The sequence below is a fragment of the Lygodium microphyllum genome, chromosome 22 (assembly GCF_053477565.2).
Source record: "Lygodium microphyllum isolate KBCC chromosome 22, Lygodium_microphyllum_v1.1.10, whole genome shotgun sequence".
Taxonomy (NCBI): Eukaryota; Viridiplantae; Streptophyta; class Polypodiopsida; order Schizaeales; family Lygodiaceae; genus Lygodium; species Lygodium microphyllum.
The window spans coordinates 92,754,998-92,769,050 of record NC_141156.1 but is presented as its reverse complement, the minus strand read 5'-3'; the positions used below and the strand labels follow the sequence as shown (position 1 = coordinate 92,769,050).

The window sequence follows — 14,053 nt, the reverse complement described above, 5'->3', positions numbered from 1 at the left end:
AGACAATTGTTTGATCACAAGTTTTACATTGAAAACAAAATAGTATTAATAATTAACATGCTCATTTGTGATCTTAAATGATGACAACAACTCTTCAAAGAACTTAATACCAATAACTTAGATAATCATATGTATTGCTATTGCAAGACCATTCAACATGTGGAAAGGATACTAATACCAAACGATTTATTTTCCTATGCTAATAGAGTGTTAAAAATGGGTAGCATGATAATCCTTTGAAGTATGAGCAATATTTTTTAGGGCCAGTAAGGGTCATCCACCATTTATAAGGTAGTTCCCATTGTTAGAAGATCCAAATAAATTATTAGAAAATCCTTCATTATACATGTCATGTATCTTAGAGTTTGGTAAAATTGGTTAATTGGTCCACCTATTTGAAACACACACATAAATGAATCAATCACAGGAAACATTATAAAAATATCCACATCAAATGCTTGAGATAATAAGATGTGCATACATGAGTCAAGAGTAAATATGAATGAAAATTCAAGGTCATCACTAAACTACAAAAACCTAACCTTCAAACTCTATAAAGTAGTTCATGAAGCTTGTTGGACTATCAACAAAGCTTTTAGTTAGTAAAAAATGAAAGAGAATATGGCAATGCGTCGCCTTCCCCTTGTTTCCTTGTGATTCTAGCGAGTTCAATATTTATCCACTTTTTCCATAGTTTTTTAATAAGATTCTGACTTTGATTGCAAACACACTTGAAACAACTTTTACATATAACGATTTCATGTAAAATGCACATTTTTCATATAAGGTATCCAAACTATCATTTTCTTTACCTATTATTCAGTATTCATTAAATAGACCATAGATTTTTCAATGTCTTTTACGGTTGCAAGTCGAACGTGCTCAAAGAGATCCCACCCTAATAAAAGCTAGCTACATGTGAAACAATAAGTGATACTTCCTTTAATGACAAGTGAATGCAACCACAACTTAATCTAAATAGCAAGTATTAAGGTTTCCTACACACTCACGCCAACACTAAACGCTCAACCTAATACTTATGGTATAACATTCTTTACTCATGCTTTTGCTATGGTGAAATCTTTTAGCGTGCTTTTCATGCACTTTTGTTTGGTTTCAACTAAATTTTGTACCATTTTGCTATTGTTGTTTTTGCATCATGCTTCTCATGTGCATCATTTTTACATGTTATGATGCAACATTTTTTCTCCTTCATATTATGGGGTAGACCACCATGTGCATCTTATTGATTCTAATTTCCACACTTTCCAAAAATCAAAGCATCATTAATCTCCATTATAGAGTGTTTGAAAGCTTTCAATGAATAAAGGCTACCAAGTTTGAGAGTTTTCAACTAAGCAAGGCTACTAGGTTTTCTTGAATGTGTATGGAAATTTTTGGAAAACCTCTCTAAATCGCCTTCGTGAAAATGGAATTCATTCACATGGCTTAGTATAAATATCATAGGCCCTTTCTTAACCTAGTGTGCTACTAGTGCAACCCTTGAATATGATTAAAAGGTATGATGATGTTGAGTTTGAGCTAATGCCATTTTTATTATATAAATACATTTCTTTAGGCAAGGACAAAAGGTGCACATAGATTCATGCAACCTAATTGGTAAGGTGGTTTTCTATGGTAGTAGTCTACATAAATTCAAAACAAGATGCATGTTACACTTGTTCATAATATATGGGAGGACTTAATACCTAGAATGATTTTAAAAACTTTTCAAAATTTGGATAGTAGATACTCTAAATTTGGCAATCTTTTTGTCTAGAGTATTCCAACTATAAAACATGCTAGGTTTTTGTTTAAATATTTTGGTTTTATAGCAAAGGCTTCTTGAACTGCCCCCTAGGCAACATGGTTATACTTGCACTAATTGTTCTTAAAACCACATGCAGTTCGGTGATTGACAATGGACGCTTCTAGCCTTTTGTGTCTGTGTGCACATGCACACATGCACATATATATATGCACGTGTGTGCATGTGCATGTATGTTTTTGGCCAACTCCACTTCTAAGCAAAGACGTGCTTGTTACACCATGTCCTTCTTGAATTGAGAAGGGCTCTTGCTTGTGCGTGAATTTGTGTCATTGCGTTAAGCTAAGGCATGGTTGTTGCATTGCATGAAGACTAAAGTATAGTAAGGATCAAGGAAACGCCCTAAAAGAACCGGAAGAAGTTTAGGTGGAAGGGCAACACAAAGGCTACGAGTAAGAAGGTTTGGTGGCTCTCTATGGGAAAACAATGGGAGAGGCCTCGGCGTACATGTGCGTCAGCCTAGTATCTCTGTTGCTCGTATGGAGTCTCACATCGACAGCCATTCTCTTCGTCGCAAGCCTTGTGTGGATCACAGCCAGCCTCCTGTCTTCTTGTTCATCTTCTTCTACGCATTGTCATTATTCGTCTTCTTCAGTACAGGACTGCCAAACCCGTTGCAGCTGCGACATCCTCGTCGTCGTCGTCGTCGTCGCCGTCACCTTACTGATCGAGTATGTCCTCTTGCCTCCTTACTTATTCTTAGTCATTCAACTACCCCTTGTCCTTGTCATTGCTGCCATTCCAGATCATCCAGCTTAAGCTTCAAGGCCTCCAATACCTGATACCAATCAGTTGTATATAAGGCTCTCTCTCCCTCTCTCTCTCTCTGCCCCCCGGCCCCCGACCCAAAACCGCTTACACAAACCAATTCCGATTACAAAACGGTTACATGTCCAAAGTTGCATGACAAGTCTCCCAAACCCATATATGTAGTTCCATATTCAATGCCCGAGGTGCTCTACTCTCCTTTGAAAACCATCTGCCATCACCGATGGTTGGTCTTCTAATGACGTCTAAATTTCAAGACTATTGATTTGATGTCTTGTACGTGTTAACATAGAAAGTTGTATTGACGCCCAGAATCACAAGATGCACAAAATGGGCTTCATTTTTTAGCTTAATTTTGGATCAACATCTTTGCAAGTAGAACATGGAGTTTATATTAATTAGAGCTTTGTCAAAACTATCTCAATATAAGTTACTCCTCACAAAATTATTGATTTGTCGTATCATATCCTGCAATCAATTAAGTAGTCTGGACAAAAGGTTTTGGACATTCACCAATTAATTAAGTTCAAATGGCTTCATAACTCACAAGCCTATAATGAAACAATGTAAGAATGTAATTTAAATAATTGATCAAACATAAAATTGTGCAATTGAATATATATAATTTAAGGAATTTAAACATTGGACATGATGTGTAGTTTTATGATCAATGCATATCGAGAATGGTTCAATGCTCTTTTGTTCATGATTAAGGTTGAGAGAACTCACCCATCTAATAAACAACAAGAAATTGTTTATGTTGCTACAATAACTTATATCACATTTAACCTTACAATCAATTTTTGTTTAGTTACTCACATATAATCACTCAATGAGAACTTAGAGTGTTGGCATGATTCAGACTCAGATTTCTCAAGCAAGTAAAAACAAAGTGAAACCAATCAAAACATATAATTTAATTTGATGCTCCTTAAATGTGAGATTTGTCTCAATAAGCATATGAAACCAAACAAGTATATTCATTTCAACTTATATAGGTTTGAACCAAAGGATGAAGCTAGCATAGAAGAAACTAAATTCATCATATAATGTATGTTCTATTCACTACAAGGAAATGGGGCAATAGGAACGACCATTTGCGATGCAAAAAAACGGTGTCACTAAAAGCATCGCTAATAGAATTAGCGATGCTAATAGAGACGCTAATAGTGATGCATATAGTGACGCTAATAGCAACGCCGATCTGAGAAAAAAGTTTTGAAAACCCGAGCGTGACCTTTGCCGAGAAAACATTTGCGAGAAAGAATGAAAGAGAGAGCGAGAGAGCTTAAAGCTTTGAGAGAGAGAGAGAGAGAGAGAGAGAGAGGGAGGGAGGGAGGGAGCTCATCACCATCGTCACCGCCGCCGCTGCTATACACAAAGAAGAAAGAGAAATGTGAAAGGGAGAAGGGAGGGAAGGTGCGAAGAGAAGGTACAAAGGGTTTAATCTTCAGGCCTTTCAGGTAGGTATGTTGCCTCTTCTTGCTTTATTTTTGTGTTCTCTTGTTTTCTTTTTTTGTTTTTCTTTGCAAAGAGATATATGGAAAGAGAGGGAGGGAGGAAGGGAAGGAGAAGAATGAAGGGAGAGGAAGAGAGAAAGAGGGAGAGAAATGAAACAAAGAGAAAGAAAAGAGAAACAAAGAAATGAGAGATGAAGGGAGGAGAGAGGAGGATGAGTGAGAGAAACAATGAGAGAGGGGGGGAAGAAACAAAGAGAGAGGAAACAAAGAAAGGAAAATAGAGAGAGAAAGAGAGGGGGAGATAAATAGAGAGAGGGAGAGGGAAGGAAGAGAGGAGAAGGAGGTAGAAAAGAAGGGTGAGGTAGCTGAGAGAGGAAGGAGAGTGAAAAGAAGAGAGAGAGAGAGAGAGGGAGAAAGAGAGATAGAGAGAAAAAATAGAGAGCGAGAGAGAGGGAGAGAGAAACAGGAAAACAATGAGTGAGTGAGAGAGAAGGTTAAGAAAGAAAAGTAAAAGGATAGGGGGGATCAGAGAGAGATAAAGAGAGGTGGGATGACATTTCTTTCAATATCTTTATTTTTTAAGCTTTTTATTTTCTATCTTTGATTGTCTTTGCAATGAGATGAGTTGAGTGAGAGTGGGGAGGGAAGGAGGGAGAGAAATAGAGAGAAGAAGGGAGGGGAAGAAAGAGAGAGATGGAGAGAAATAAAAACGGGAGAGAGAGGGGCTTCATAAAAAAGTGTCGAAATCCGAGCATGGCATTTTACAGGTTTGTAAATAAGCAAGAGAGAGAGAGAGAATGTCATCGCTACCGCCGCCATCCACAAAAGGGAGGAGACAAGTGTAAAGGAGAAGGAAGGAACTCGCGAAGGAGAAAAAAAAGGAGAGAAGTACGAAGGGATTCTTCTTCAAGCTTTGAGATAAGTGCATTATCTCTTCTCACTTTGTTTTTCTCTTTTGTTTACTTTTCTCTTTCTTTTTGTTGATGACGAGTGTATAGAGAGAAGAAGTGAGAGAGATCAACGTGCGCAAGGGAGATTGAGAGAGAGAGAGGCCGTTGCCACCGCCAATCCACTACAAAAAGAGAGAGGACATCTGCAAAGAAGAAGGAGGGAACCCGTAAAGGAGAAGAAGAAGAAGGAGAGGTGTGAAAGGATTCATCTTCAAGCTTTGAGGTAAGTGCATTCTCTCTTCTCACTTTGTTTTTCTCTTTTCTTTACTTCTCTCTTTCTTTTTGTTGATGAAGAGATGTATAGAGAGAAGAAGGGAGACAGATCAACACAAGGGAGATTTTGAGAGAGAGAGAGAGAGAGGTTGCCACTACCACTACCATGGCCACCGCATCCACTAAAAGAGAGGGAACAACTACAAAGGAGATGGAGAGAACCCATGAAGGAGAAGGAGAAGAGAAGCACGAAAGGATTCTTTAGATGCCAAACTTCGAACCAGGGGTCTGTACGCCTTTTTTTCCCAAAAACAATTGGGCTCTTGGCCACCTAACAAGTGCGCTTGTGAAGTTTCGTCGCATTCCGATAAAAGGTTATGGATTTACGATCACACGATGGACAGTGCGTATGAAACTGCATTAACCTAGTTTTGGGGTTTAAATGGGTTAAAAGTGCATTCTTCTTCTCATTTTCACATCTTACTTTCTTTGCTTCCTTCATTCTCATGCCCCCAACCTTTGTCTCTTCTCCAACTTGCCCTCCTCAAGCTTGCATGGCAGGAATCAAGCAAGCATGTCCTCGTTTCTCGGCCATGGGAAGGCCTCATGCCAAAGCCCGCCACTTGGAGCACAAGGTGGAGCCTCTTCTAGTGTAGTAATAGGTGCTGGCCATAAAGCACAACGACCACCAGAGAAGAAGAGGAGATAGAAATCGGGTAATATCGCTCTTCAGGAGATAAGGAGAATCCAGCACGGATACAAGCTTCTCATCTCGAAAAGATATTTTCATAAGGTTGTTCGGGAAGTCATACAAGACTTGGAGCTGAAAGGAATGGAAAGATTTTGGGCACAAGTGTGGGATGGCCCACCAGTAGGAAGGTAGACTGCTGCAGCTATTATGGCAGAAAGAAGAGCCTACATGATGTACTGCATGTACCTTCTATTACCAAGAATCTATTGTCAGTTGGACAAATGGCAGAACAAAATTTGCAAGAATCTACTGTCAGTTGGATAGATGATTTCAACTAATACACATGGCTGTACATTCGGATGTACAAGGTTGAGGTACGCGATGTCTTTAAGCAAATGGGTTTATAAAGAGAAATGCAAGTTAGATGGTTTGTTGGGTGGAAAGGTATAAAGCCCAAATGGTTGCAAAGGGATATGCACATCAATACGGCCTAGATTATGAGGAGACTTTCAGCTCGGTTGCCAAGATGGAAATGGTGACAAATAGTCATTACATTAGCTGCTTCTAAGGGCTAAAAATTATGGTAGATGGATATCAAAAATTCATTCTTTAATGGTGACTTGCTTGAAGAGGTATATATGGAGTAGTGTGAGGGTTATGTACACAACCTGAGGTATATATGGATGCTGGCTAGCAACCTCGTCTATCATGCTAGATCCAAACACATAGAGGTTCATTATAATTTCATCAGAGAAATGGTACTTGCAGGACAGATTGATCTACTTCATGTGAAGATAGAAGACCAAGTAGCAGATATATTTACGAAATCACTTGGTAAACAGAAATTTGTTCGTTCCATGGATCTACTTGGAGTACAGAAACTAGTCGGAGCTCAAAAAATGGAGTTTGAGAAGGGGGAGGATGAGCTTGATTCTTTTGATCTTAAAACACCTCTATTCATTAAGATTGAGGGTGAAGACAAGAAAGAAGAGTTGGAAGATGACTTAGATGTAGGTAAAAACAAGAAGGAAGAAGTGTTTCTGACTCCAACACCATGGTATAACCCTTACAAATGTCCAAATGCTCTCCCAAAAAGACTTGAACAAGTTTGGAATAAGCTGGAGTGAGTAGAAGATCAATGGGATTTATTCATACCTCATGGTCCTGATTATAATGAAAGCTTGAAGTGAAGCTCTTCTTCTTGGGCCTAACAAGTGATAAAAAAGCTTCTTGAGTAATATTTTTTTGAATTGATTATCTCTAGCTTTTGCAATCACAAGTTCTTTTTCTTCTCGGGCCTAAGCAAGTGATGAAAAAGTTCCTTGCGAAATACCTTTTCAAATTGATTATATCTAGCTTTTGCAATCAAAGGATTCAGTTTTTTTTTGAAAATCTGATACACAATTTTTAGACATTAGGTGTAGGTGACATTGGCAAATAAATTATGCAAGAATATTTAGTGCATATAGCTAGAAGGGTGGCAGGGATGCATGCCCTACCACCTAATTTTTTCCCCCTATGTAACCATTTCTATTTGCGTCGGAAATTTACTTTGCAACCGTTGCTATTAGCGTCTTTATTAGCGTCACTATTTGCGTCGCTAACTTAATTAGTGACGCTAATAGCGATGCAAATACCGACACTAATAGAGATACTAATAGAGACACTAATAGCAATGCAAATAGCGACACTAATAGTGACGAATCGATTACCTTGCTAATAGCGACGTGAATAGCGATGACGAGGGTAATTTTTTTCCATGAATAATTCCATCGCTTTAAACGTCACTATTGTGTCTATATGTTGTACTGATTGTCAAACCCATCCTCTATATAGATGCATTATTTGCATTAAGAATGTTTTTTTGTATTTGGAACTCTTGTGGCATCCTATGACATGGTGTGATAGCATATTGACTTCTACCAAACAATTCTTCAAAATATAGAGCAAAAATTTGGTGCAAATTTTGAACATTTTGATGTCATAAATGTATTCCTACTTTCTTAAAACCCTAACAAATGATTTTTAAAATAAAATAGTTTTTGTCTGAGCAAGACATGACATGTCCTAGTGACTTTTTTCATGAAAAAACACATTTTTTGCCAAAAAACACTCAAATCAATTAGAAATAAGCCTATTTAAGTTACATTTGGCAGTCACAATATATGTCCCATCATGAATGAGCCTCTCCAAGAAGCTACCTGAAGGAAAAGCATTGCCACTAGCATGATCAAGTGTGGAAAATAATGCTTAAGAAGTGTGTATTTGAACTTTGTTTTTTCCATGCTCTGTATTTCTTATGTGGGAGCAATGCGAAATTTCTTTTTTGTTTCCATATGGATCAACATCATTATATATATTCTCCTAAATTTTGTCTTATGCTTCAATATGTACTTGAATCCTTATAATAGCATAATGAGCCCTCTTAGTAGTTCTAGAGAGCTATAATCTATTGAGTATGTCCTTCATAGTGTACAAGAGTGTTCAATTTTTTAATGCCAAAGTAAAAATTTACTGAATTCATTTTTTAATTTGTATGATATCATGGATTGAGACTTCAATATACATAAAAGTCATTTAGCATCATCAACGAGTCTCTTATAAGGGTATCCAAGTGTACTTCATGTTTTTCTCTGCTTGCTATTATGATATTTAGTTAATTACCATGAGTATAAGATGTGGTTTACTTAAATTTCTAGACTTTTGCTATTATATATGTTTTGCTACATAATTATGACTTATTACATATGTGCATTATAGCATTAATTGCAATATACTAGGGAAATAAGTAGGGAATTAATGTGCTTTGTAGTCTTCATGAACAAATCATTAATAGCTAGAATAATATAGAAGGAGTGTTTTTTGTATTTACCAATGGAGCGCCCTCGGTATACAAGATTATTATTTTGGGTGTTAGCATGCACATTTATTTGCGCACTTCTACATGAGATTATTTATTATTATTGTAACCTTTGTATTTTCTCTTATACAATTTTCTTCTCATCTTATTTTTCTATCAATGATTGGCTATTCTAAGATGAAGGCTAGCAACATTGGTATCAGAAAACGATGATTGATTTGTGCATTAACATTATGGATGGAACCATCATTTATGCTTGGACATCTACATTATCTTTATCATCACGCATTCCTTCTCTATCACAAATTGGTTAAGGGATTTGCCCCAAGGATTTGAAGAAAAGAACTCTCTTCACCATCAGTCTATTGCCCCCTACCATTTCTTGGAGAACACACATTAGTTCTTGTCATCTCCTTGACCTTCAAACTGCAAGTAGATCATTGATGCCCTGCCATTGGGGGCAATGGATTTGTCACATGGTTGTTTCTTTATCCAAGTTATATGCATTGTTTCTCCATCACAAAAATCTTAAGCTTTTGAAGCTTAAGCAATAAAGCCTAAAGCTTTATCTGCTTTAGTTTTTTGGGCACCCATAAGATTTTTGAGGGGGATGAGGGCCTTTATATAAACCTCTTTTTCCATAAGCCCTTTTAATATTGGCTTACATACACCTTGCCTTCTTGAAATTTATAGAATATATTCTTGCATGTGACATATTAAAACTTATCTTTCAACATCTAGAACAATTATCTTAAGCCTTTGTTTCTCTACAAAGTTATGCATAAATTATTTTGCATTCTTGATCTTATTCGTACACAAGGAATCTATCTCTGTGAGTTTTTAAGGGATTATTCACATGTAGTGGAATCTTGTTAGGGCTATTTCTTGCACATTGAAACTATTCTACCATGTCAAATACTCATGAAATCAATATGGAGAATGTGAAATCACCTCTTTTAGAAATTTTCATGCAATAATAAATCAATCTTCTTTAACATAATTTGAATGCACTCACAAGTGTCCTTCAAGTGCGCAAACATCAACAAAATTCTATAGCTCAAGAAGAAGATAATTGTATTGCTAAGATTTTGAAAGGTGTATTTGATGCACTCTAAATCAAGAACAACTAGAAAATAATCCATAAGTATTTTAATTTTTTTGAATTCAATGGAAAAAGGATGAAATTTTTCATTTAACCTATTTGATAATTACCTCCACCAAGAAGATTTTCCCCCAAGAAAGTTAAAAATGTGACTTTGGTGGAATGTTCTTCACCCTAGTACTGACCAACTAAAGACATGGATTGACATTTAAGAAAAAGTTAAAGAAGATTTTAATGTTTCTCTCCAAATTTATATTTAAGTGAGGCATAATTGGTCTATTTTATATTGGCGGCAAGAAGGTGATAATATGTTTGTCTATACCAAAAGATTCTGGTAAAGGCTATTGTTGTTGCACATGCTTGAGGAAGCTCCCTAAAGCATATTAAAACAAAAATAAAAAGATGGTCTACAATCCAACATTTAAGCTAAACTGAATTCTCTCAAACCTACTTATTTTCATAAAGCTTTTTATTATGGCTATGATGCTAAGAAAAAATTTCAATGTATTGCTCAAGTGCTTCATGATCAACAATCCAATCTACCTTGTTCTTTCCATAACAGCTACAACATGAAGAAGTCTTTTGTGTTGTATTGTCCTAACTCTTTTCTATCTAATAATTCTTCTAATTTTCAACCAAGAGCCAGCAATATGCAAAGGTATCCAAACAACAACTTGAATAATAGGTAAACTCTCAAATTGTAAATATTAATGTTCAAAATGAAAATATAAAATTTTCCTATAATAATTATGAAAAAATTAGATATTAACTATTAAATTGTCGAGCCAGCAATATGCAAATGTATCCAAACAACAACTTGAATAATAGGTAAACTCTCAAATTGTAAATAATAATGTTCAAAATAAAAATATAAAAATTTCCTATAATAATTATGAAAAACTTAGATATTAACTATTAAATTGTCGAGCTCAATTACCATGTAATAACAATCAAAACATAGGCTAGTTGCATAAAATGAGGAGGTGCTTGACTACGCTCTCCTGATTAGATTTTCAATACAATACAAAAAAAAGGATGGAAGGAAAATCACGTACAATTATATATTTACATGGATTATTAAAGATGAAAGGTTATGTGCATGACTTGAATGTGACTATTTTGCATGAGAATGATAGTCCTCATGATTTAATTTTAAAAAATTTGGTTAAGAGGTTGCAATTAGAAACAATCATTCATTGTACAAGGTTAAGTTTTCAATTCAAGGCATTAGATACAATGGAACATGGGAAATCAGGGGTTAGAAATTTCTATAGATAGATATAAAGAGAAAAATAATTTATTAGTTCTACCTATTCAATCATCCGATACTATCTTAAGTATTCCCTTTTGACATTAATTTAATCCTACCATTGATTATCATAATCACACAATAATTTTTCAATTCCAAGGACAAATATTTTCTTTGACTCTAGCAACCTTCAAATTAAATTATTTTGATTAATTATTCAGATATATGCAAGCTATGTAAATACTTGGAAAGCAACACAAAGCACGTATGTTGGGCCATCTGCTCAGTCATGTACCGCCTCTGATCTCCTCGAAGGATTGCTGCCTCATGTATTTGATTCTATTGCAGAGGACTCCATGTAGGTATATTGTATTGGATTCAATCATGTAACATGTATCATCTCTTTTAGAGCACATTCGAGGGGGTGGATAAGGAGAGGTGCTTACTAGTCTAAGGCATGCTCCAAATAAGTTATTGTGTGCCCATCGGTATGCTGATATGAATAACATGTGTATTGAGTATGATAAGTCTTTTGCTTTCAATATCTTGTATTTTTTATATTGGGAGCTATTATATATGCATTTCTTGGGTTGTCAATGTGTTGTACTATTTCTATTTAGAGCAGAGGGAGGATCCCTCGATACCAATAGCTCTATCGATTCATGTTATATTTGCATGCATGGAAAACAAAAGGAAATTTGTCTCTATGTGAAAACCTTGCAATAGTGCATAGCACTTGTTTTCATTTGAGCAAGTTAGGTATCTCCATCCCAACTACTCCATGACAATAGTGAGCCTCTAAGTGGGGATTGCAATGAGAAGGTGTAGAGTGTATCTCAATGATGTTATATGTATTGGATGGGGATGGCATGAACAAACTCTAACCACTACGGCACCCATATCAATGGGCCATGACATTTAGTTGAGGGGAGCCTTGTGTGTTTATGCAAAAGTGATATAGTCACTGCTTTGTGTAGGAAATCCCTCATGGACCTTGAAGCAGGGTATTAACTAAAAGGATTTGTGTTTATCTTTTCTAACCTTGTTAAAATTTTAGTGTTTGAATGGGTACTCCTAAGTAGATACAAAATAAAGTAGTACCTCCATGGAATTATGGCTTATGATAAAGGACAATTCGATGTGTTGTGGCTTAAGAGGGTAGTTCTAAAGCTTTGAATATTGGAATGCCCCACAAGACATGCTTGTTATTATTGGAGCTTATAGTGGATGCATAGCCCCAAAGATTCCACCTTATAAAACATGTAAGATAAAGCATCAAAGGAATGGGTATTTATTTAGTAAATTTACAAGATTAGATTCATAAAATGTATTATAATTATAATTTTTTTTTAAATCGTAAGTTTATTAAAGTAAAAGGGGCATTTTATAGTCTTATAGCATGTAAAGAAAGGGTATTTCTTAATATCCTTTGAATGCATGTTATATGGATGATTTTTTATAGGTGCACCTCCTAGGTGCACAACCAATTGCATAAGAGTTACTAGGGCCTCCTCTAGTCATCAATTCTGGCACTACTACCTATATAAAGGTCCCTTTCATGCCATAGAGATAAAGGGTATTACCTAGATTCAAGTATCCTTATGCCAGGAGGCATATTCCACGGCGGATTCCGTGCCACGGTGGATTCTGTGAGGTTTAACAGTGGATTCCGTAAGATTTTATTACCGGGGCTCATACACAAAGTGGATTCTTTGTGCGAGAAGTCGATGGGGATGCCTATCCTTTTCGGGCGTTTTGTTAATTTTATGTGTACATGGGTGATTCCACAAAATACATATTTAATTAATAAATGTTTATGATTTTAGAGTGCGCACTCGTGATAAACTAAGGTTAGGATTGATTTCTAACCAATTTATTTATGTAGCTGAAGACTATTAGGTATTCACTTTTGTCGGTTTAATTGTATTATTTTACTAACAATTGTGAATGCTTCAGTTGATGTGTAGAGATAGCAGCGGTGGCAGTGGAAAGCATTGGAGGATAGCGTGTATTCAAATTTATCGTCAATATTTTGATGGGCGCGTGTCTTAGGCATGGCGCCTATATTTTATCGTGCTTATTTATCAAAGCGCTTGATATTTATTTATTATTTTTGTATGCGCATGGGCACACGATTTAGATATTTGTAGTTGGGTACGCCTGACTTCTTGGGCGCCCATTAGCTTTAATTGTATTTGGCACAAAAAAAAACTCAAAAGCTAAAGCGTGCTATTTTTTAATTTGGGCTATTATCTGAGCTTGAAGATTATTAATATATGAAATACATGCTTTGTGGAGCGCTCAGACAAGGCATGGGGGGAGATTGCACCCGATTGGTCTCTTGTTCATGTCATGCAAGCTTTCTACATTGATTTGTGTGCAAAAAATAGAGTTCGTTTGTTCTTGGGGACCTTCTGATGCTCACTACGTGCGCATACAGTGACCGATCTGTGCACCAATGGTATCAGAGCAAAGCTGAGATCAAGAGATTCCAATCGCTTACCATCTTGCGCAAAGGCAGAGCTCGTGGAACGATCGAGATCTACAGTCAGTCTCGTCGCGAACGGTCGATACTGGTGTGTTCCTGGCGGTCAAGAACCCCCTTCTGCATCCTTTGATCGCGAAGGACGCGCCTGTGGAGGCGGAGGACCACATGGAGATCTCCTTCTTCAAGTCGTTTTGAAACAGACAAACACTAAGCTCTTTAAGTCAAAGCTTAGTAAGCTTAGTAGTAAGCTTTAAAAAGCTTCATTCAACAAATTTGTCATTGGGCGGCAAGAGTATGTTCTGGTCGGCGTCAAAACGACTGCCAACGTCCTCACTTACACGAAAATCATGTAGGCAATATCAAGCTTAAAGCTCCTAAATCATCTAAGTCTTCCAAGTCTACTAAATTCTGCAAGTCACCGAAGTCACTAAAGACCTACTCCAA

General features: G+C 36.4%; 1 long non-coding RNA gene across 6 annotated transcripts; it reads left to right on the top strand.

Annotated features, from left to right (window-relative positions):
• Window positions 1-1,723: 1,723 nt before the first annotated feature.
• On the top strand, window positions 1,724-13,706 carry LOC148017406 (uncharacterized). 6 transcript variants are annotated; one of them, XR_015687914.1, is made up of 3 exons: window positions 1,724-2,499; window positions 4,824-5,229; window positions 13,078-13,706. It is a non-coding gene; the product is annotated as an uncharacterized LOC148017406 (long non-coding RNA). The 6 variants fall into 6 exon arrangements; XR_015687916.1 differs by lacking the exon at window positions 13,078-13,706 and having other exon boundaries at window positions 4,824-4,944; window positions 5,055-7,222; XR_015687915.1 differs by lacking the exon at window positions 13,078-13,706 and adding an exon at window positions 5,311-7,222.
• The last annotated feature ends 347 nt before the right edge of the window (window positions 13,707-14,053 follow it).